The sequence below is a fragment of the Canis aureus genome, chromosome 7 (genome assembly GCF_053574225.1).
Source record: "Canis aureus isolate CA01 chromosome 7, VMU_Caureus_v.1.0, whole genome shotgun sequence".
NCBI classification, from domain to species: Eukaryota; Metazoa; Chordata; class Mammalia; order Carnivora; family Canidae; genus Canis; species Canis aureus.
In genome coordinates, this window is record NC_135617.1 from 59,048,741 (window position 1) to 59,072,149 (window position 23,409).

Sequence of the window (23,409 nt, forward strand, 5' to 3'; positions counted from 1 at the left end):
TAAAATTATAAATTGGATATAAAGGTGTAGTAACTTGATATGTAGCTATATATTGTTTACATTTTCAATGTCTTCAAGTATAATAATTTTATTTTATTTATTTTATTTTTTTATTTTTTTTAAACTTTTATTTATTTATGATAGGCACACAGTGAGAGAGAGAGAGGCAGAGACACAGGCAGAGGGAGAAGCAGGCTCCATGCACCGGGAGCCCAACGTGGGATTCGATCCCAGGTCTCCAGGACCGCGCCCTGGGCCAAAGGCAGGCGCCAAACCGCTGCGCCACCCAGGGATCCCAAGTATAATAATTTTAAATTGTAATGCTGTAGGTCTAGTGAGTAAATTAGGTAAAGAAAGAAAACATATAATACCACCACCAAAAACTTTAAAAAATCTTAATAATTGTTTAATTTTAAAAAAAGTATTCAGCCTAATAAAACATTAGACATTGAAGTCTTCTGCTTTTCTTCAATGATGTTGGTCTCGCTTATCAAAGGACTAAATAATTCTAAATAATTGAACAAGGGTTGAATATAGATAACAGTTTAAAAAGAAGGTATTTGGGATGTTTATAGCTTTAAAAAGAGAATACTTTTTACAGCATCTTAGTTGATTTAGAATTGGGTACGTATAAGGTGAACATCTTCCAAGAACTGACAACAATTTTTTTTGAATAATAAGATTTTGAGATTGAGTCCATTTCTTTTTTATTAGTAATATGTCTGAATCTGACAATAAATGGAAGCTATTTTGAATGTAATTTATAGCTTCAGCCATACTATTCTAAAAGATTTACAGGAATGTAAGTGCAGTGGAACACAATGTGGATGGACTACAGTCTGGGGTTTGGATGAAGGTTTAGCTGCTTACTGGTTGGATATTCTTGGAATTAGTTAGGCCTTGAGTCCTCCATTTTCTCATATAGAAAATGTGGCTGATAATTCTATCGAAGATAAAGACTGTTTGGAAGGAGTAAATGACATAATATATACAAAAGTAGTTAGAATGCCATTTCTGGAATATAGTACTCAGTATGTGTCAAATGTTATTTTTACTGTGGTATTTTGATGGTGCAGAATGCATAGCTCATATCTTGCTCTGTGTATTACATGCTAAGAAGGCAATATTACCTCTCAGAATGGAAAAACCCAGCTAAGTCAAAAACTGCTCTCTTATTATAAGCTGATTTATACTTCCCCTGGGAAAAATAATGAGTTTAAAGGCTTTTAGCTGCTGTGTTGATACACAAAGTCCCAAGAAGTTTATTAAAAAAAAAAAAAGTTACTTCAGTGAAAATGATTATTGCAATAATAAATAAAAGTAATAAAAACTGAAACCAGTAAGATTTAGCATAGCTTATTTCTTTTAAAATTCACAACTCTTATGTAATAGGAGGCCATGATTTTGATTTTACATATGATTTTTTTTAAATGTTAGTGTTCATCAGCACATTTTAGAGGGTTAATTCATTGATGTAAATGCTTTTGTGCAGGATTATTCCCATTGTAGTGTTAATCTCAATAAACCCATTGGTGAGTTGATTATAAAGAATCTATTTTTGGAAGATGTATGTAGTTTCTCCAGAGAAATTGAAGCAATAGGAAATATATATATATGTGTGATACACACACACACATAGGTGTGAAGAGATTTATTGTAAGGAATTGAGTTGTGATTATGGAAGCTGGCAAGTAAGGCTGGATTCTGCTGTAGAATGGGGAACAGCTGAAGTTTCAGTTTGAAGGCTGTCAGGCATGAATGGCCTCTACTCCAGTCAGAGTCCATCAGGTGGGAGAAATCTCTATTCCTTGCAGGAAGGTCAGCCTTTTGGGCCTTCACCTGATTGCACGAGGCCTACCAACTTTGCAGGGGGCAGCCTACCAATTTAAATGTTATCCAACAGCACCGTCAGAGGAACATCCAGAATTATGTTTAACTAAGTATCTGGGCATTCCCAGCATGGTCAAAGTGACACATAAAATTAACCATCACAGAAGGTGATGAAAATAAAGCAAACTCTTTTCACTTTCGCTTTCACTCAAAGACCAGCTGGGAGAGGATTGAATTGTAGAGGGTTACTCCTTCTTCACATGTTACATTGTTGTGGCATTGCTGTTACTTGTGTTTTCAAATTGTTAGAAGCTTATTATGTACTTCGAGTGTATAGATAGTTTGTTTTGGTTTAGTTTTCTTCCCCATTTATTTTTTTAAAAAAGATACAAAATATTTATTTTTTTATTTTTTAGAATACTGTCCTCATTCCCACCAACTCCCACCATTTCTTCTGATAACGTTAGCTATGTTACTCACAGTGCTTTGTAACTGTAGTGTGTTTTCTTTCTTTCTGGGCAGACAAAATGTTAGATTGGAAAATAGTGTTGAGTTGCTCAGTGAAATAGTACCCATGTTTTTTCCTTTTAAAATTTTCTACCTTTGGGCAGCCCCGGTGGCGCAGTGGTTTAGCGCCGCTTGCAGCCCTGGGTGTGATCCTGGAGACCTGGGATCGAATCCCGCATCGGGCTCCCTGCCTGGAACCTGCTTCTCCCTCTGCCTGTGTCTCTGCCTCTCTCTCTCTCTCTCTCTCTCTGAATAAATAAATAAAATCTTAAAAAAAATTTCCTCCCTTTGTCTCATTGCTCAGAACATAAAGCTGCCAGGTAGCTCTGGTATCCTATCTTGCTGGAAAACCAGTGTGTTTGGGAATCCAAAGGATGCCAGTTCATCTGTCTCTTAACATAAGTTTCATGTCTGAAACATAAAATGGAAATGAAACTGAAGTATAAATATTTTTTTTGGTGCATGGGTGAGGAAGCTTGGAACCTAAATTTAGCAGGAAAAGCTAAAACTGTATAAATTTTATTATGAGCACTATCTTATTATAATCAATTGTGTATTTTTAATATAATTATATAATTTTTATATTTTTAATATAATCAATTGTTTTTAATATAATCAATTGTATAATCAATTGTGTATTTTTAATATAATTTTATATTGTTTATATTTTTAATATAATCAATTCTATTTTTAAGGCTGAGATCTGGAATTGAAATAAATAAGTTAACACATTTGTGAAGGATAAGCACACAAACTTCACAGGGTTAAGGAATTCTTCAGATTAATTAATGTATTACAAATAGTGAATTTGTTTTGAGAGAGTTTTTTACATATGATAAATAATATACATTTGTTTTCATAATTATTTTAATTCTAGAAATTCTTCTGTAAGGACATCATCATTATCTCCTTTAATAATTGAATTGCCTTTTTAATGTAATTACAGTATGAACCTACTTTTATGATACAAGACTCTGGCTTCTAGGAGTCACTGCGTGGATAGAGAAGGTTGAACTGTCCTTGGTTCTTAGATTGTTCTATTTTTAATGGGAATTTTCTTTCGCCCTTTCCTTTTCAGTTAAATAAATAGGCTTCATAATAGTGTAAGTGGAGACTCTTTTTAGTATTCTTTCATTTCATAAACTAAAAGTCATTAAAGAAATTAAAATGTGAACATTTAATAAGCCTGTTTTACCAATATATTCAGTCATTATGCAGACTTACAATTTAATTTTTCCTTGTATTTGAGTAAACAAGGAAATTTGTTTACATATGTGTAAATAATATAAATCTATAGTGTATACCCAAAGGTGGCAGAAAACTATTTAAAACCATTTAGCTGTGTTAAAATAGAAGTTTTTTTTTAAAGATTTTATTCATGAGACACAAAGAGACAGAGACAGAGAGAGAAGCAGAGACACAGGCAGAGGGAGAAGCAGGTTCCATGCAGGGAGCCTGATGTGGGAATTGATCCCGGGTCTCCAGGATCAGGCCCTGGGCTGAAGGTGGCACTAAACCACTGAGCCACCTGGACTGCCCGAAATTTTTTTCTAAACCAAAATTTATAGTTTTAATACACTCAACTCAAAGATGCCATTATTTGCTGGATTTGTTATGTTTGTTGTAAAATTGTAGAAATAATGTGTAGGATTGTTGAGAGGATAAATTTAATTAATACATGGAAGGGGCATAATGCCTTGTACTCAGTAAATCTAGTATGTACTCTTAACATATTTGAAGATCGCCTTGGTGTATTGAAGTCTTGTAAGGATGATAGAGTTTAGATTAATTATTTTTTCCTAAATGAATTTATGCTCCTTTTCCAATTGTCCTGAACAATTTGTTTCATGCTAGTCACCTGTTACATAGAATAGGGAATGGTTTAGTTGTGAATTTTAGCTTTAGTGATAAACCACCATACCTTGGAGAAAGGGGGAGGGGAAAGGCTGTTTGTCTGTGGTGTCTTTTGGAAATGGGTCTGATATGTGGGTATAGTGAAGTTTTCATACATATTTAAAAGTATGAGAATGAAATTACTGAAATTGGTATCTTTAATTCCAATGTGGTATCTGTTAAAAAGAGGATTTTTATTATGTATTCTTAATGAAGGACCTGAGACAAACTCTGAAGACATTTTTGGGGTTGAAATAAATCACACTAGCTAACCACCTGTTCAATGATGAGGAAGAGAAAGAGGAAGAAAGATAGCAGTAAATTCCAACCAGCTAATCTCTCCGTATGTGAAATGGATAGAAACATTTCTAAGTCTGAATTTTAATCACTGATAAGAAATTTAGTAGAGGTAACAGCTGAGGTCAATACTAACAGTATGATGTAGTAGTTATCTATATGTTTTGGTATTAAACCTGAACCTTGAAAATTAAGGCAAATAAGAAATCTCCATAAAATGCAGATTAAATGGGATAGCTCTTTTTGCCTGAATGTTATTTTGGCCGTGATAGTAAAGAATATAAAAACCCCATTTCACAGTGTAGATTAAAAAAAAAAAAAAGGAAGTTGTAAATGTTCAAAAGGTACATAATTATAAGAGGTTTTTTTTTGTTTGCTGTTTCCTCATTTAAAATTTATTGTAATGGTAATGATAATATAGTAAATAAGAAATTCTGTTGCCTTTATTAATGTTGTATAAAGTCTGGTATAGTTTTAAATTAACTGCTGGATCCTTATGTGTTCTTTTATCAAATGATAACATATAAGGTATAATTTTTGAGGTTAATTGGTACTAGGATGATATATGGTGTCAAGTGGCAGTACTTTTTTTTTTTTAATAGTAAACTCCGTGTCGGTGGTGGCAGAGCCACACAGAGAGAAACATTCTTTTAGCATGTCATAGTTTGTTCTGCTCAAACCATGAAGTACTGTAGATCCTTTAATAATCCCATTGAGAGAATTTCATGCTATTTAGGAGGAGTACTTACATATGGGTAAGACATCTTTAAGTAGACTATGCAATGGAGACAGGAAGCTTCAGAAATAGTGGATGGTAAGAGTGATGTTGATTAACTTAAAGATGACATGTTTACATTTTATGGGCATACCTCAGAGATACTGGTCGTTTTGTTCCATACTACCACAATAAAGCAAATATCGCAATAAAGTGAAGCAAATGAATTTTTTTTGGTTTCCCAGTGCATATAAAAGTTATGTTTAAACTGTACTGTAACATATTAAATGTGCAGTAGTGTTATGTCTAAAAAGTACATACCTTAATGAAAAAATACTGCTAAAAAGTGCTTTATTACTTTATTGCTAAAATCATTGGAGCTTTTAGTAAGTTGTAATCATTGAACACAGATCACCATAACAAATATAATAATAATGAAAAAGTTGAAATATTGTTAGAATTACCAAAATGTGACATAGAGACACAAAGTGAGCAAATGCTTTTAGAAAAATGATGCCAATAGACTTGCTTGATGCAATTTTGCAACAAATCTTCAGTTTGTGGAAAATGACTATATGTGAAGTGCAATAAAGCTATGTGCAGTAAAATGAGGTATGCCAGTATGTGATAGTGCATTATGTTTGATTTAGAAATCTTTTCTTTTTAATGAAGATTTTATTTATTTAATCATGAAAGACACAGAGAGAGGCAGGGACAGGCAGAGGGAGAAGCACGTAACCTGCGGGAGCCTGATGTGGGACTTGATCCCAGGACTGTGGGTTCACGACCTGAGCTGAACGTAGATGCTCAACCACTGAGCCACCCAGGTGACCCTGATTTTGAATCCTGTAAATGAATTCTAACTGAAAAAATACCACCTTTGTTTCTTCATGGAATTTGATTCAGTAAGTTTGTTTTTGCTAGATTATCATTTATATAACCTAAATTTAATATGTATATATAATAAATTTTTCAACTCAGATACTTAGGCATTTTATTATGATTTCTGTAATTTATTTATTTATTTTAAAGATTTTATTTATTTATTCATGAGAGACACAGAGAGAGGCAGAGACACAGGCAGAGGGAGAAGCAGGGTCCATGTAGGGAGCCCAATGTGGGACTCGATTCCAGGACTCCAGGATCACACCCTGAGGTAAAGGCAGATGCTTAACCGCTGAGCCACCCAGATGTCCCATGATTTATGTAATTTAATCTCAATAAATATGTGTGTCATGTATAGGATTATAACTTGCGATTTAATGTCATTAAATTAATTTTATAGTCATGTTTTTGATTAAGAAATTTAAAATAAACTTGGAATTTTGAGCCTTATAGTAAGTTCTTAAATAGAATTCTAACTTTATTTATATTAGCATATTTGTGCAATAATTACAAATAATGCATCCTTAAAGTTAGATTTAAAATATTTGTTAATTTAGACACTACTTATTCAAAATTTGCTGGAATTTGAGATAGCTTACAACTTAGCTTTATCTATGTTTTAAGAGGGAAAGATAAATTGAAGAGAGAAATTAAGAAAAAGTTTGATTATTATAAATAATTTATTTGGTGTAAGTTTTAGCTTTATAGGGCATGGTTTATCTAATTAAGGAAGAAAATACTATAAATAATTGATATTCAATTCTATGATTCTGATACTTTGATTGGAATTGTTATATATGAACTCAGTGAATCATACTTTATTAGGCTTTTCTAAAACTATGTTGTATCACTTCTGGTTTGTTGTTTCTTTAAAACTAAACTTTTAATTTTGATATAATTGCAGATTCATATGTAGTTGTAAAAATAGTACAGAGAGATGCTGTTTATACTTTACTCAGTTTCCCTAGTGGTTACATCTTAAAAACTGTAGTACACAAAAAAATGTAGTACACAATCATGATCAGGATATTCACATTGATAAAATCCATTGGTCTTGTTTAGAGTTCTACAATTTTACTTGTCCTCACGTGTATGCATATGTGTTTGTGTTTTTATCACGTATAGTACACTTTTGTGTGCATTTATATTAACATGTAGTTCATGCATCTATTACTATAGTCAAGGTACAGAATGGTTCCACTATCATTGATGCCTTCTATTGCCTTTTCATAGCCTCCTCCCATGTTTGCCACCCCCATCCTTATCTCCTGGCAACCACAAATCTCTTTTTTATCTATAATTTTTCCATTTTAAGAAAGTTAAGTGGATTAATTTTTTTTAAGTTAAGTTAATTTTTGCAGTTTGTAGTCTTTTTGGTATTGGCTATGATGTTTTTCATGCAGCATAATTTCCTGGAGAGTCATTCAAGTTGTTGCTTGTATATTAATAATTCATTGCTCTTTATAGTGGAATAGTATTCTATGGTGGGGCTGTACCACAGTTTCATATTTACTATTGAAGGATATCTGGTATTTTATTTTATGTTATGTTATGTTATGTTATGTTATGTTATGTTATGTTATGTTATGTTATGTTTTTTATTTTATTTTATTTTATTTTATTTTATTTTATTTTATTTTATTTTATTAATTATTTTAGTTCTTAGCTCTTTTCAATAAAGCCTCTGTAACTATTTGTATACAGGATTTTGTGTGCACTCTGGCTTTAATATCTGAAATAAATGCCCAGCAGCCGGTCCCCAGGATCATGCCCTGGGCTGAAGGCAGCACTAAACCGCTGAGCCACCTGGGTTTTAAGTTTATATCTAAGTATTTCCATTTCTTTGGTGTGATTATAATTTGTTTCTATTCCCACATGTTCATTTTTACCATTTAGAAATACCTTGAGTTTTGATTTTCATGTGTTGACCTTTTAGACTCCAATTTTAATGAACTCAGTCCTAGGAGGCTCTTTTGTAGATTCCTTGGGATTTTCTAGTAGAAAAAATATTGTTGGCAAGTAGAGACACTTGTTTTTTCCTTTCCAATTTATATGCCTTTTGTTTCTTTTTCTTGCCTTATTGCAATAGAATGATGAGAGTGGACATTTTGGCCTTGTTCCTAGTCTTAGGGAAAAAGAATTTAGTCTTCTATTTTCGTGTACAATGTTAGCTCTAACTTTTTTTCTGGATATTCTTTATCATGCTGAGGAAGTTTTCCTTTGTTACTAATTTTTAATCATGAAATGATGTTAGATTTTGTCAAATTTATTCTACCTCAATTGATACTTTAGCCTGTTGATATGATGGAGTTCATTTATTTTTTTAAATGTTGAATTAACTTCAAACCTGGGGTAAATCCCACTGATCGTGGGGTAGAATTGTTTACATACATGGCTAGATTTGATCATTAATATTATGTTGAGGTTTTTTGTTTTATTTGTTTTTTTACATCTATATTCAAGGGAGAAAATATATTGGTATTATTTATGTCTGGTTTTAGTATTGGGGTAAAATTAATCTTTTAAGACTTATTCACTCCTCTTTTCTCTTGAACACAGTATGAAAATTGATGTTACATTTTTTTCATATTTGCTCAAAGTTTTTATTGAAAACAATTAGGCTTGAAGATTTCTTTGGAGAGTGAGGCAGCCTTTGAATTTATTTACTTTGTTATAGGACATATCTATTTCATCTTGGTAATGTTTTGTTAGTGCTTGGTTTTTAAGGAATTAGTTTTTTTTCTGATAATTTGTCAAATTTGTAAACATAACTTAGTATTCATTTATTATCCTTTTACTGACTTTAAGGTTTGTAGAAATGACCTCCCTTTCATTCCACATGTTTGTGATTAGTCTTTTACCTATTTTGTCAGTCTTCTTAGAGGTTTATCAATTTTGTGGATTTTTTTCTCTAAGAACTAGCAGTTTTATTGATTTTTTTCTACTTTAATTTTATGTATTTATTATTTCTTTCCTTTTTGTCTCTTTGGGTTTATTTCCTCTTTTTTTTAGTTTTTTTTTTTGAGGTAAGGACTTAATTTATTTGAGACTATTTTCTAATAATATAAATGTGTATACTTTCTCTGAACTACTTTAGCTGCATCAAACTTATTTTGATGCATTGTAATTTTATTTTCTTTCAGTTTTATGTTTTTGAAATTTTTCTTTGTGAATTCCTCTTTGACCTGTCAATTTTTTGGAAGTGTCCTGTTTCATTTGCAAGTGTTTGGACATTTTCTTATTGTCTTTGCATTTTTGAATGCTAATTTGATTCCATTTTGGTTAGGTGACATGATCTGTATGAATTCAATTCTTTTAAATATGTTGATATTTGTTTTATGGCCTAGGATTTATATAGTCTGTCTTGAATGTTCCATGGGCATTGTTGTTGGGGGCAATATTCTATATATTTTAGTTGGATTCTGTTGGTTGTATTCAGGTTTCTATACCCTTGGCAGTTTTCTGACAAATACTTTTATCAGTTGCTCAGAACGAGTTCTTGAGTCCCCAGTTATAATTGTGGATTTGTCTTTCTTTCCAGCTCTGTTTTTGCCTTATATATTTTGAGACTCTTATTTTTTGGTGTGTGAACATTTGTAGCGTTGTTATGTCTTCCTAGCAGATTGATTTTTTTATCATTATGTAATGTTTTTTTTTTCTAGTAATTTTCTTTGCTCCAAAATCTACTTTATTTGATATTAGTATAGCCACCCCTGCTTTTTAATCAAATGTTTATATGGTTATGCCTTTTTCAAGGTTTATTTTCAAAGAATTACTTTAATATGTTTTTATCCACTCTGCCAAACCAGGCTGTTTTAAATTCTAATGACATTAATTATTAATGTTCCATAGCTTGTCTCCCGCTTTATTTATTTATTTATTTTCTATTATGTTCATCTCCCTCATTCTTTCTTTCCCCCCCTCCTGCCTTCCTATGGGTACTGGAAGTTTTTTTAAGGATTATATCTAATTTTTTTATAGGATTTTTGAGTGTAATATAATTTGTATAATTCTCATTTGTAGGCTATCTTAATCTACTTTTCACTTAAAGTGAAAAGACTATCAGTCTTTTTTCACTTAAAGTGACATGTAGAAGGCTTATTTCTATATAGGTTCCTTTACCTTTTTTTTTTTTTCTAAATTTATTTTTTATTGGTGTTCAATTTGCCAACATATAGAGTAACACCCAGTGCTCATCCCGCCAAGTGCCCACCTCAGTGCCTATCACCCAGTCCTACCCCCACCCTCCGCCCACCTCCCCTTCCACCACCCCTAGTTTGTTTCCCAGAGTTAGGAGTCTTTCATGTTCTGTCTCCCTTTCTGCCACTCATTTCCTTTACCTTTCTTTTTAAAGTATCATTAACTTTAGTACCAGATAATGTTACAAATTTTGTTCTAATTATCAAATATGATTTATAAAACTCGGGAGAGTGCTACTCTGTTGTTTGTACCCATATTTCTGCCTTTTCTGCTTTTTTTTTTTAAGAATTACTTTTATTTTTAAATTATTTTGTTTATTTTTAGAGAGAAAGAGCATGGGAGTGGAGGAGCTGGGACGGAGAGGCAGAGGAAGAGGGAATCTTAAGCAGGCTCTATACCCAGTGTGGAGCCAAATGTGGGACTTGATCCCATGATTCTGAGATCATGACCTGAACCAAAATCATGAGTTGGGCTATTAACTGATTGATCCACCCAGGCACCCCTTCATTATGTTTATTTTTGATGAAGTTTATTTAGCCAGTTTTCAAGGACAAATTCATTTATTCTTAAAATTAAGTTTCTAAAGTAAATGTAAATGTCTATATACTAAAAACATTGTATATTTTAGTGGTATGAGGAACATTAAAATATTTTGTTATACAAATGAGATATTTTGTGCTTTGTGAGAATGAACAAAAATATTTTTGGACTATAAAATCTGTTTTAAGAACATCTGATTGGATTGTCTATGCATTGAAATAATAACAATAAGTAAGAGCTGTTTGCTATACTTTTTTTTTTTTTAATCTTAAGGGAAAAGCCACAGTGTTGTAATTAATCCTCAGATTAGAACTTTCTGTATTTCTTTCAGGTAATCCTGATTTCCTTCCAATAGCTTTTACTATTGTCATTTCTTTGAATGCTGTCAATCAAATCACTTTTCCATGTGGCATAATTTATACTTTCTCTTCATTTTTTTATTATTTTTCCTGTTATTCCGCTCCTCTGTAACTACATGGATTGAAAATGTGTGTGGTCAGATATTTGAATTTGTTTCATAAGGTGTTGTAGAAAACCCATTTCTTCCTTCTGAGCTGTTATGTACTTGGGTGGTCACTGAATCGTTTGATACTGTAGCTGTGAGCTATGCTTGTTCATTTATACATTGCTTTATTGTTTATAATCTCTTCCTGGAGTTAATTACTTTCAGTCTGTTGAATTTTTTTCTTTTTTCTTGTTTTACAATCTCAAAAGGCTTTGAATGCTATTGTATTGGCATAGTTGTGTACTTAATTGTCTTGAATTTTAACTTTGAGTAGTTAATTATGTAAATTTAAATGACTTTGAGGAGTTTGAAATAAATCCTCTTTAAACAGACTTTATACAGAACAAACTGATGGTTACCAGAGGGAATGTGGGTGGGGGATGGGTCAAATAGGTGATGGGCGATAAGGAGTGCACTTGCTATGAGTTGTGGGTGTGGTATAGAAGTATTGAATCACTATATTATACACCAGAAACTAATATCACACTGTATGTTAACTAATTGGAATTTAAATAAAAACTTAAAAAATAATTTAGAGAATGATAATAAAATTATTTTTTTTTGAAAAAATAAAAATAATAAATCCTCTTTAGAACCAACTTTCAGTGTTCTCCATAATATATTGATTACCATTTGACCATGTAAAAGATCTTTAGTTATAGTGGTAGGGATTTTGTACTAAAGACTGTTGTCTTAATTCTAAATATGGAGTAGTTTTTGTATGATTTTTAAAAATCCAAGTGACCTGGGAGGATTATTTGCTAAAGGCCTTCAGAATATTTTTTTCTCTTTAAAAAGCATTTTAGTATTATACACATATTCGATATGAGTTCAGAATTATTTGTAATTAGAAAGATGAATAAGACTATTTTTATTTTGAAAATAAAACCATAAAACCTTTTTAAAAGTTTTTTTTTTTTAAGATTTTATTTATTTATTCATGAGAGAGAGAGAGAGAGAGAGGCAGAGACACAGGCAGAGGGAGAAGCAGGCTCCATGCAGGGAGCCTGATGTGGGACTCGATCTCAGGACTTCAGGATCACACCCTGGCCTGAAGGCAGGTGCTCAACCGCTGAGCCACCCAGGTGTCCCCCATAAAACCTTTTTAAACCTTCTTATCGGGATCCCTGGGTGGCTCAGCGGTTCAGCGCCTGCCTTAGGCCCAGAGTGTGATCCTGGAGACCCGGGATTGAGTCCCAAGTCGGGCTCCCTGCATGGAGCCTGCTTCTCCCTCTGCCTGTGTCTCTACCTTTCTTTTTCTCTCTGTGTCTCTCATGAATAAATAAATAAAATATTAAAAAAAAAATAAACCTTGTTATCTGTTGTGGATATATTTCTGTCAGTGCCTTTAAGTCTCTTTTGTTATTATTACTTTTTTTTTTTTTAAGAGAGTATGCCGGTGTAAAGGGGGAGAGAGACAAAAAGAGAAGGAGAGAGAGAATTGCAAGCAGGCTCCATGCCCAGTGTGGAGCCCGACATAGGGCTCACTCTCATGATCCTGAGATCATGGCTTGAACCGAAATTAAGTGTCATATACTCAACTGGCTGAGCCATCCAGACACCCCATCCTTTGTTGTTCTTATATCAGCATACTTATTATTTACTATAGATAGTCTCTATTAATAGACATTTGAATTGTTTTCAGCTTTTAAATATTAGCCAACTGTTCATGTACATCTTTGTTCCTACTAATTTGTTCAATTTATTATAGGGTGTATGCCTAAAAGTGAAACCAACAGACTGGTCATTTGAAGTTGTGACTAATATTACCAAATTGTTTTATGAATGTACTAGTTTATATTCTTTTTAAAACAATGGCTATGAATATTTGTTTTACAACAGCTTTACCAACACTTATATTTGCCTGTTTTTTCAACACCAGTGTAGAATGATAGTTTATTCTATTTTATATTTATCTTAGTGAACTTGAACCTTTTTTCAAAGTTTTTGGCCATTTATATTTATTGTTCTGTGAATTACAAACATTTCATTCCTTTCAGGCATTGATTTTTCGTAGTAAATTTAAGTGGCTTTTTATATGTTACAGGTATTAATCCATTTTGTTATATATATGTTGTATTCTTTATAGAGCAGTTTACTTTAGATTTAGATGAGTACCTGAGTGCTTGATTTTAGGGGCCCTGTTGTTTGATAAATAATTCAAAGTCTCAAACCATTCAGTGTGATGAAATTGCTCAAGCTAAATGAATCATGAGGGAAGTGAGTCATACTGCAGCAACAGTAGATTCATCTCTCCAGCACATCTACTGAGTTGTGTGGCAAGCAGAATTGTTTTCTCTTTCTCTTATTTTGCAGTACTGGGGAGAGTGGTGCTTGTATGGCTGAACTGGTATATGTATATATTTTAATTCTTTCCTTCCCTTTTTTTTGCTGTGATAAAATCCACACAGCATAAAATTTACCATCTTAATCATTTTTAAGTATACAGTTAAGTGGTTCTGGGTATGCATAATGTTGTACATCTTCATCACTTGTCTTCCTAACTCTTTAAGCATTGTAAAACTAAAATTCTATACCTATTACATGGTAATTCCTAATTCTCCTCTCCTCCCAGCACAGGGCAACTACCATTCTTTTTTCTGTATCTATGATTTTGACTTCTTTGTATGACTTCACATAAGTGAGTCATGACACTATTTGTCTTTTTGTGACTGGCTTATTTCACTTAGCATGATGGCTTCATAGCATATGTCACATTTCCTTCCAAAAAGGAAGGCTGAATAATATTCTAGTGTATGCATATTCCACTTTTGCTTATCTTTAGATAGATACTTAGGTTGCCTTTACATTTTAGCTATTATGAATAATGCAGCTATGAACATTGATGCACAAATATCTGAGCCTCCACTTTCGGTTATTACAGATATACGTACACAAGTGGAATTGCTACACTCGTGAGAACATAAGCAAAGAGAGTAGCAGAGGGAGGGAGAGCAGCAGGCTCCCTGCTGGAATTCAGGCTCCATCCTAGGACCTTTGGGATCATGACCTGAGCTGAAGGCAGATGCTGAACTGATTGAGCCACCCAAGCACCTCTCATATCATAACTGTTTTAAATTTTTTGGATGAACTGCCATACCCTGTTTTTCACAGCACTGTACTATAAGCAGCTTTAGAATCTGTAAAGGACAAGTGGAGCTTTTTAGAAGCACTGTAGCTGTCTTGACACCTTGATTTCAGCCCACTGAAACCAGTTTCAAACTTCTGTCCTCTGGAGCTATAAGATAATACAACTGTGTTGTTTTCAGCCTCCCCATTTGTGATAGTTGTTTCAGTAGTAATATATCAGTAGTAATATAAAACTAATATATAGCCATTAAAGCCAGTACCAACAATTACATACCTCATGTGAAAGCAAACCAACCAAAACCCTTATGTATTTAAGTTTCTCGTGTTGGATCTCTGTTATAAACAGCCATTTACAATTCTTACCAGATAATAGTAGTTTACCCCTTAATTTCCTCTCTAGAACCATTGATATTAGGTCAAGATTATCTGATTGTAGATGGTATTGTATAACTTAGCTATAAAATTGTGAGTGTGTGTGTGTATTAGAGGAGTGACAGGGTTTTTTTTTAAACTACAGAATGAGGGATCCCTGGGTGGCGCAGAGGTTTGGCGCCTGCCTTTGGCCCAGGGCGCGATCCTGGAGACCCGGGATCGAATCCCACGTCGAGCTCCCGGTGCATGGAGCCTGCTTCTTCCTCTGCCTATGTCTCTGCCTCTCTCTCTCTCTCTCTCTCTGTGTGACTATCATAAATAAATAAAGAAAAAAATATTTAAAAAAAAAAACTACAGAATGAATTTTTTAAATAGCCATGGATGTATTTAGGTTTATTATTTCAATTCATTTTATTAAGTTATAATTTTTTAGGAAACTATCCAGTTCATCTTCTCAAATTTATCTCAGTGAAGATATTTATGGTATTTTCTCTCTATAGGTTTATGTTGTCCTTTTCATTCCCACATTGAATCTTTCTTTCCTGACCAATCTTGGGTAAACTCTTTTAAAAGAAGTAGCTTTTAGTTTTGTTGATACTGTTTTTTTTCAGTGTTTTCTATTTCATTTTTTTCTGGCTTTATGGTTTCTTTTCTTTGCCTTTCTTTGGACTCATTCTATATGTGTAACATTAAATACCAAACACATTGATATTTGTCTTCTAAAGTATGCTTGCCTGTTTTGTTTTGTTTTGTTTTGTTGTGGCACTATAACTTTAGCCATATTCACATGTCTTGGTATTAGTCTGACAGCAATTCTGATGTCTGATTGTTTTTTTCTTCCACATCACCAAACGAGATAATATATATTAAAGGCTCAGGCTTACAAGACTTGCACCCAGCATACACACTTCACATGCCAATGGCAAGTCTAGGTCATTAGCCGTGGTTCCATGGTTCTGACTAACTGGCTATTGATGGTTCCCACAGTCCCCCACCTTAGGTTCAATTAATTTGGTAGAGTAGCTCACAGAATTCAGAGAAGTATTTTATTTACTAGATTACTAGTTTATTACAGAAGTTTGTAACTCAGGAACAGCCAGGTGTGTGGGATGGGTGTAAGGTTCTCTGTTCTTTAAGTGTATCACTTGCCCTTGAATCTTTCTTTCTTTACCAGACTAGAAGCTCCCTAAACCTGGTCCTTTGAGTTTTTACGGAATCTTCATTACATAGGTATTATTGATTAGCTGTTGGTGATTGAACTCAATCTCTTTGTTTTCTTCCTTATCCAGAGGAGGTGGGAGAGTTAAGTGAGTAGGAGTGAAAGTTCCAACCCTCTAATCCTATGGTTAGATCTGCTGGCAAAAGCTCCTATCCTTAGCTTACGTTACCTAGGGGCTTTCCAAATGTCATTAACATAACAAATGACATCTTTATTGCTCTAATCACTTAAGAAATTCCATGAGTTTTAGGAGTTTCTTGCTAGGAACTGGGATGAAGATCAAATATATATATATATATATATGTATAAAATAATAGTATCACATTTGGTATATCAGTTTTCAGTGTCCTCTAGTTCTAAGTATTTTTTTGATAACTATTATGATTTCTCCTTTGAAACATTTATTTGGCATTGTGTTTTTAAATTTCCCAAGATTTGAAAGTCTGGGTTATATTTTTATTTCAAATATAATTGCATTTTAATTGGAGACTGAGGTTGTTATGTTATCCACTTAACTGATTGATATATGTGACCTTGTCAAATCACCCCTTTCCTTTACTTTTCCCAATCATAAAATAATAATTATTCCCTTTGTCTTTTAAAGTCTTGTGAGGTTATGGGGCACCTGGGTGGCTCAGCTGGTTAAGCGTCCACATTGGATGATGATCCCTGAGGGTCCTACCACTTGGAGCCCTGTGCCAGGCTTCCTGCTTAGCAGGGAGTCTGCCCTTCCCTCTGCCCACTTCTTTCTGTTCTCACTCCCAATGATGAGGAATCTTGCTTGCACAGATGTAGATACTCCACCTAACATGTTCAAACTCCTCTCATCCCTGTATCTCCTCTTGGGTATCCCTTAGATTTAAGGGTAAATAAACTGACAGTATAATCAGTACTTAGGAAGGATGTAAGGAAGAAGTTTGTATTGGTTCTGAACTTGGGTTTTCATGTTGGATCAGGAATTTTGAGGGTCCTGGAACCTGAAACATAGTCTTTTTAAATAAAAGAGGATGCAGGCTTGGGTCAAGCAAGTCTGCTTGGCTCCCATGGACTTCTTCCCCAGCAGAAATGGGCATGACCAGAAGAGGGCCAGAATGGGACTTTTAAAAACATATGGTCCAGGCAGAGTTCCCAGTTACATAGATTTAGAGGGCATTATTAGAGGTGTGAAGACTTGGTCAGAAATTTGAGATCACAAGTGGGTATTTCTTGTATCTAAACATCTTGTCCCTCATCTTAGCTACTGATTACAGTTTTATCTTAGTATCATCAATAACTGCAACCATTTTATGAGCTCAGTTTGAAGACTCCCGCTCTTTTTGATCACCACTATTTCTCTTCACATCACACCCTTCTATTATCCCACTACCAACAAATCCATTGACCTGGCCATTTTTAAAAATTCTCTTGCCATTCTTGGATTCTCATCTCCCTCTTTTACCCACTTGTAATCTATAGTCTGTCAGTATAATCGTCACAATGCAAATACGCTAAACTCTTTAACTTCTTTTTCTCTTTTTACTTCTCCTTTCAGTTCTTTGGCTTCTCTCTCACTCCTTCCTTGGATTAACTTTCTGCCAACTCTGTACTTGAATAGACACAAGTCAGTGTGTCAGGAAACACACAGTACTTATTTTTCTAATTTAAACCATGGTCAGTACCTTCAAATTTTACTCCTTTTCCAACTTTTATTCTTCTGGTCTATTCACTTATTTTGTTGGACAGCCATTTCATACGTTCTCCTTTCTCCGTAAACCTTTAGCACCTTCTCCCTTATCTTCACTCTCATTTGCTGACTTTGCTCCCTATTTCATTTAGAGGATATAATTATTCAGTAGAAAACTTACATAAGTTTCCATCACCAGATACATACATGCATCCATCTGTGCCCACTTCTTGATTGTTCCTATAGTTGAAATATCTATACTACCATCTAAGGGCAAACCATCCACACATACATTTTGATTCTACTTTCTCAAGGACATTACGCAAGAATTTCTTTTCTTTTCTTTTCTTTTCTTTTCTTTTCTTTTCTTTTCTTTTCTTTTCTTTCTTTTTTCTTTCTTTCTTTTTTTTTTTTAGATTTTATTTATTTGAGAGAGAGGGAGAGAGCAAGCATGAGTGAAGGGCAGAGGGAGAGGGAGAAGCAGACTCTCTGCTGAACAGGGCTCAATCCCAGAATCCTGGGATCATGACCTGAGCGGAAGGCAGAAACTTAACTGACTGAGCCACCCAGGCTTCCCTACCCCAGAATTTCTTTCTCTATTGGATCAACAGCACAGAGAGTTGCACAGATTTCTCATCATAAGCAACAGACAGCAGCAACAACCACAACGTCTTGATCACACACTCTCCATTTACCATTCATTTCTCTGCTCCCCTTTTAGCATAACTCTTCAAAAAAAGTTGCTTGTGCTCTCTTGTTATCTTTCCATTATCTCTTGAATTTGCTTCATTCAGATTTGTGCTTCCATCTCTCATCCAAAACTTCTCGGGTCACCAGTGACGTCTGCATTACTAAATCTCATGGTCATTTTTCAGTGCTCATCTTCCTTGATCTATCTGTAGCATTTGACACAGTTGCTCACCTTCCTTCTTAAAAAGACTATTCATTTGCCTTTCCAAACCTCACTCTTCTCATTTTTCTTCTCTTCTTGTCATGGATGTTGGTTGCTTTTCATTTCCAATATCTCTAAACAACAGTATACCTTGCTGTACTTTATTTTTCTCTAAAGACCTTATGGCTGCCTGAAACTGTAAATATTTAACTTATTTATTCATATATTAGCAGTTTCCTCTACTAATATGTATTCTTCCCAAAGATGGTTATTTTAGTCAGTTTTGTTCACTGATGTATTCCAAGCACAGAGTAGGCGCTCAATAAATACTTGTTAAATGAATGAGTCTTAGCATTTTGCACAGCTGGAAAGATAAGTAGCTAAAAATTAATATTATGAAGAATCACATTGTTTTTCAAGTATACACTGTGACCTTGACTCAAACCCTAGCAGTCCAAGTCTAGTCCCGTTTCATGATTGTTATAATATAAGAGAAAATAGAGCTGGAGTATCAGAAATAGAGGAGCTGAGCTAGACTTGCAGTGTATGTCTGGCCTCCCATTAACTTGACTGTGTGACCTTGAACAAGGAGTTTCACTTCCTCATCTATAAAATGAAGGTTGTGGGCTATATTATCTAAGGTCTTTCATAAGTTCAGTAATTTAATATTATATAATTGAGGGAGTTTATGCCAAAACTTAATGCACTGAAGAAGAACAGAGAGTGCAGCAGATATAAAGGTAGTTCTTACAGTTTAAACTTGTCAAGCTGGGAACATGAAGTTCTATTTTACCATATCTGATATGCCTTGGTAACTCAGGCTGTTCAGCTTTAGATTTGTGGTCTGGATTACACAGAGGAGAAGTGTAGAGCATCCTCCTTGAATGATTATGATGTAGTTTGGAGAAAACTGATCAAAGAAGAAGGAAGCCTAATAGATTGAAATAGGTGGTTTGGGCAGGTTATAAAAGGAGGACTTTAAAAGCCAGAGAGGGGCAGTTGGTTTTGTTAGGATGTTAAACTGGAATCTGCCAAACATTTTTATTATGGATACAAGGAAGGCACTGTATGAGAAAGATAAGTCCAACACGGGTGTTATTAAGGAAGGGGAGATTGGAGTTAAGTAAGCCATGTAAGAAGCTGTTGTAGTAATTCAAGGAACAAAAAGGATTTGAATCTGTTTTTGTCTAGCAGCAGAGGAGATGGGGAAAAAGGAATAGAAGTGAGAAAGCAAGAATATTAGGATCTGGTAACTGATTAGATGTGGAGGAGTCAAGGAATCGGAAAATTAAGATGATTTTAGGGTGTGGCAGAGTTACTAGAGTGGTTTCTATCAGTATGTTAAAAATGATAACAGGAGGAAGGGAGCTTATGTGAATGGATGAGGATTTGGAAATTACTCAACATAGAGGTTTTCAACTTCTTTTTCTTTTTTGGATGAAATATTATGTGAAGCCCCAGTGTGTAAAAGCACAAAATGTGAAGCTGATTTGGTTGGAGCAAGGGCAGAGGTGTGTAGTAAATGGATCCAATATCTTGCTTTTCTAGTCCATTCTCCCAAGGCTCCGATGAATATAGTTGGAAACTGCTAAAGTAGATCATCTACAAGTGCTCTCTGAGATTGAATATTTGGTGACCTGAGAGCCTTTTATATCCTGTGAGTCTTCTGAGTGGCACCATCTTCCTGTGTCTTCTTGACTTAGCAGGTAGCAAATATTTATTATTTCTAACTCTTGTCCAAGTACTGGGGAATAGTGGAATACAAAAAGATATAATCCTTCCTCTGTGGAACTTACAGTTTATAATAGAAAGCTGTCATTTAAAAGATAATAAAAATTGTCAAATAATTGTAAGTATATCTAAAGCTTCTGCCATAGAGAAGTACTTGTTGAGTTTCTAAGATGTAGCCTAGTTTGAGAGGGTTGAGGAGAGAGAGATGGTCAAAGGGGAACTTCCTTGGGAAAGTTGTAGTTGAGCTGGCCTGAAGATGAAGAAAGAGATGCAGAGAGTAGGTTGTACCTGATGAACTGAGAGAGAGGTTCTTCGTGGGCAGGATGAAGCCTCCATATGAGGTTGGAGGAGTATAAGGTGAAACTGGAAATAAAGGTAAGGACCAAATCAATAATGTCATGTTAAAGACTCTAGGCTTTATTTTGAGAACATTGGGGATCCACTGAGAAGTTTTTTTAGTGAGGGTTAACCGGACCTGATGTACATTTCAAACAGACCAACCTGGCAGAGAATTGGTGTCACATTAGGGTGAGATGGAGATGGGAGTGAGGAGATTCAGGGAGACTACCTAGGAGATCACAAAGGGGGTTCAGGAGAGAGATGGTTAGTCTGAATCCTGGGAGTGTTACTAGGGAACTGGAAATGAAAACTGATTTCAGATGTGGTTAGGAGGCAGAATTAAGGGGAATTGGTGATTGTTTAACTACAGAGTTTAAAGGAGAGAACACATGTCAGAGTTGACACCTCAGATTTTGATCTCATAGTTGGATAAATATAAATGCCATTTATTAACTTCATGGTATATATCTCATTTTATTTTATTTTATTTTATTTTATTTTATTTTATTATTTATTTTATTTTATATATTTTTTTGCTGTCTACAAGAGACTCATTTATTTATTTTTGTATATGTTTTTATTGGAATTCGATTTGGCAACATATAGTAAAACACCCAGTGCTCATCCTGTCAAGTGCCTCCCTCAGTGTCCGTCACCCATATCTCCTTTATTTTAGTTGTTTTTATGTTATTTTCTGTTCTGCCCCCTTCATTCCTTTGTTCATCACCATCTCTTCCATGACTTAATATAACTACCTATTTCTGTGTTTTATATGAAAATGGAACCTTCCTCCAAAACCAGGGGATAGAACTTCCTTTTTGGAGTCTGCCATCAGTAATCTCACTGAAATTAACGTTATCTTTATAGTTTATTGGTATTTGTGTATAAACTGTATCTAAACTGTCTTGTATTCCATGTTGCCTTGTAATTGTTCTCTAGCTATTTTTATATGCAGGTACATGCATTTTATAGAATGGACCCAACTTATGCTGTATTATCCTTCTACGTTTTGCATGTTTGCACTTGAAAGTCAGTGTAAAAAGTACAAGTATCCCCTTGTTGTATTAATTCATTCTTCAAGGGCACCTGCGTGGCTCAGTGGTTGCGCATCTGCCTTCGGCTCAGGTCGTGATCCTGGAGTCCTGGGATCAAGTCCTGCATCGGGCTCCCTGCATGGAGCCTGCTTCTCCCTCTGTCTTTGCCTCTCTCTGTGTCTCTCATGAATAAATAAATAAAATATTTTAAAAAATAATTCATTCTTCAGTACATTAAATGGAATTTTATATTTGCAAATATTGCATTATTTTGTTGAGAACCATTAATTGTTCTAGGTGAATACTCTGAATAGCAAAAGCATTTTAAAATTGGGATTTTGATGGGAAGAATGGTGATAGTATACATGATTTTTTGAAGTTACCTGTTAAGAAAGGCCTGTGGATAAAATTATTTAGGCAGTCTTCCTAAACTAGCCATTTGACTACTTTATGCAAGAGATCATTGATAGAAACCAACCTGATTAAGTTTCTATGAACTTTATAAATGCTTCTGAATTTATTGTTAATTAGTAATCTTAAATTTTTGTTATTTTAGATTTTTACATTTTAAATATATTTCATCAAGAAATACATAAGGCTTTTGCTAATTTCCATGCTTCTTTTTCCCCCCTCTCTTTATCATTTTGCTTATAATTATTTTTAATATACCCTGGATCTGAAACTTGTTTTAACTCATTTCATAATTATGTGAAATCTTATAATTTTGTAGAGGCTTCTACAAAAAGGAGTATCATCATTTAAGTCAGAGATTTTTATGTCATATTTTAATAGTTCATGTTTACTTTTAATTTATAATTATTGAGTAAGTCAAAGAAAAGTGCAGTATTGAAATTAATAGTATTCATTTTGATGTCTGATCTTGGAACCATTGACTCTGTTTTGGAAGATATATTCATAGTGAAATTAAAAATTCATATTAAAAATATGAATACGTGTTAATCTTAAACTGACAAAATATTTTCTTTATCCCATTTTAAGGAGTTGCATGAAGGTTAGTTAAAAGTAAGTGAAGTTTGAGAAACTTAGGAAATCACTGAATTAAAATGTTGATTAGGTATGCATACTCTACTGTTTTTTTTAACATGTTAGCATAATTTGAAAATTTAAACAATTTTTTGAGCATAACTAGTTGTAAATTAAAGTAAAACAAAATAAAACTACAATATTTTAAAAACTAAGCATAAGACAGTTTGGTAAAGTTTAAGAACATGAATGTTTTAGTTGGAACAGATGTGAAAGACATATGATTTTAAAGGAAAATGAAGTCCATAGCTATCTGTTTGGAAATGTCTTTCAATTACAGTGGCGTCCATGAAGGTTGGATTTGAATGAAGATTTGGCTAGAACTGTTTTATATCCTATTCTGTATTTCCTTTTGAATAAGAAATAGCATGTGTGAAATACATTTACTATAATCCATTCCATACTGCATAATAAAAATGCTGTGAAGAATGATTATGCATGGTATGAAATTATCCTGATTATATGTTCTGTTCGCTTTCAGCTAGCTGGTATTTTAAGGTTTATATAAATGTTATAGGGTGTGTTGATATATTCATTTACTTTTCAAAATGGGAATATGGAATAACTTACTTTCATTATAGATAATCACATTCCATTGGTGGTACAGCTTTTCCTATATTTAACCAAACACTATTCACTGGAAAAGAAATAAG

The 23,409-nt window shown here is 33.8% G+C and overlaps 1 protein-coding gene across 7 annotated transcripts in view; it reads left to right on the forward strand.

The window, feature by feature from the left end:
* The window catches only part of SUPT3H (SPT3 homolog, SAGA and STAGA complex component), a 603,243-nt gene that overhangs the window by 118,488 nt on the left and 461,346 nt on the right, over positions 1 to 23,409 (forward strand). The window contains exon 2 of one of the 7 annotated variants that reach the window (XM_077903823.1): positions 20,157 to 20,314. The exons of the other annotated variants lie outside the window; for them this stretch is intronic. The gene's annotated coding sequence lies outside the window, so the exon portion shown is untranslated. The remainder of the gene's footprint in view (positions 1 to 20,156; positions 20,315 to 23,409) is intronic. 7 annotated transcript variants of the gene reach the window in all.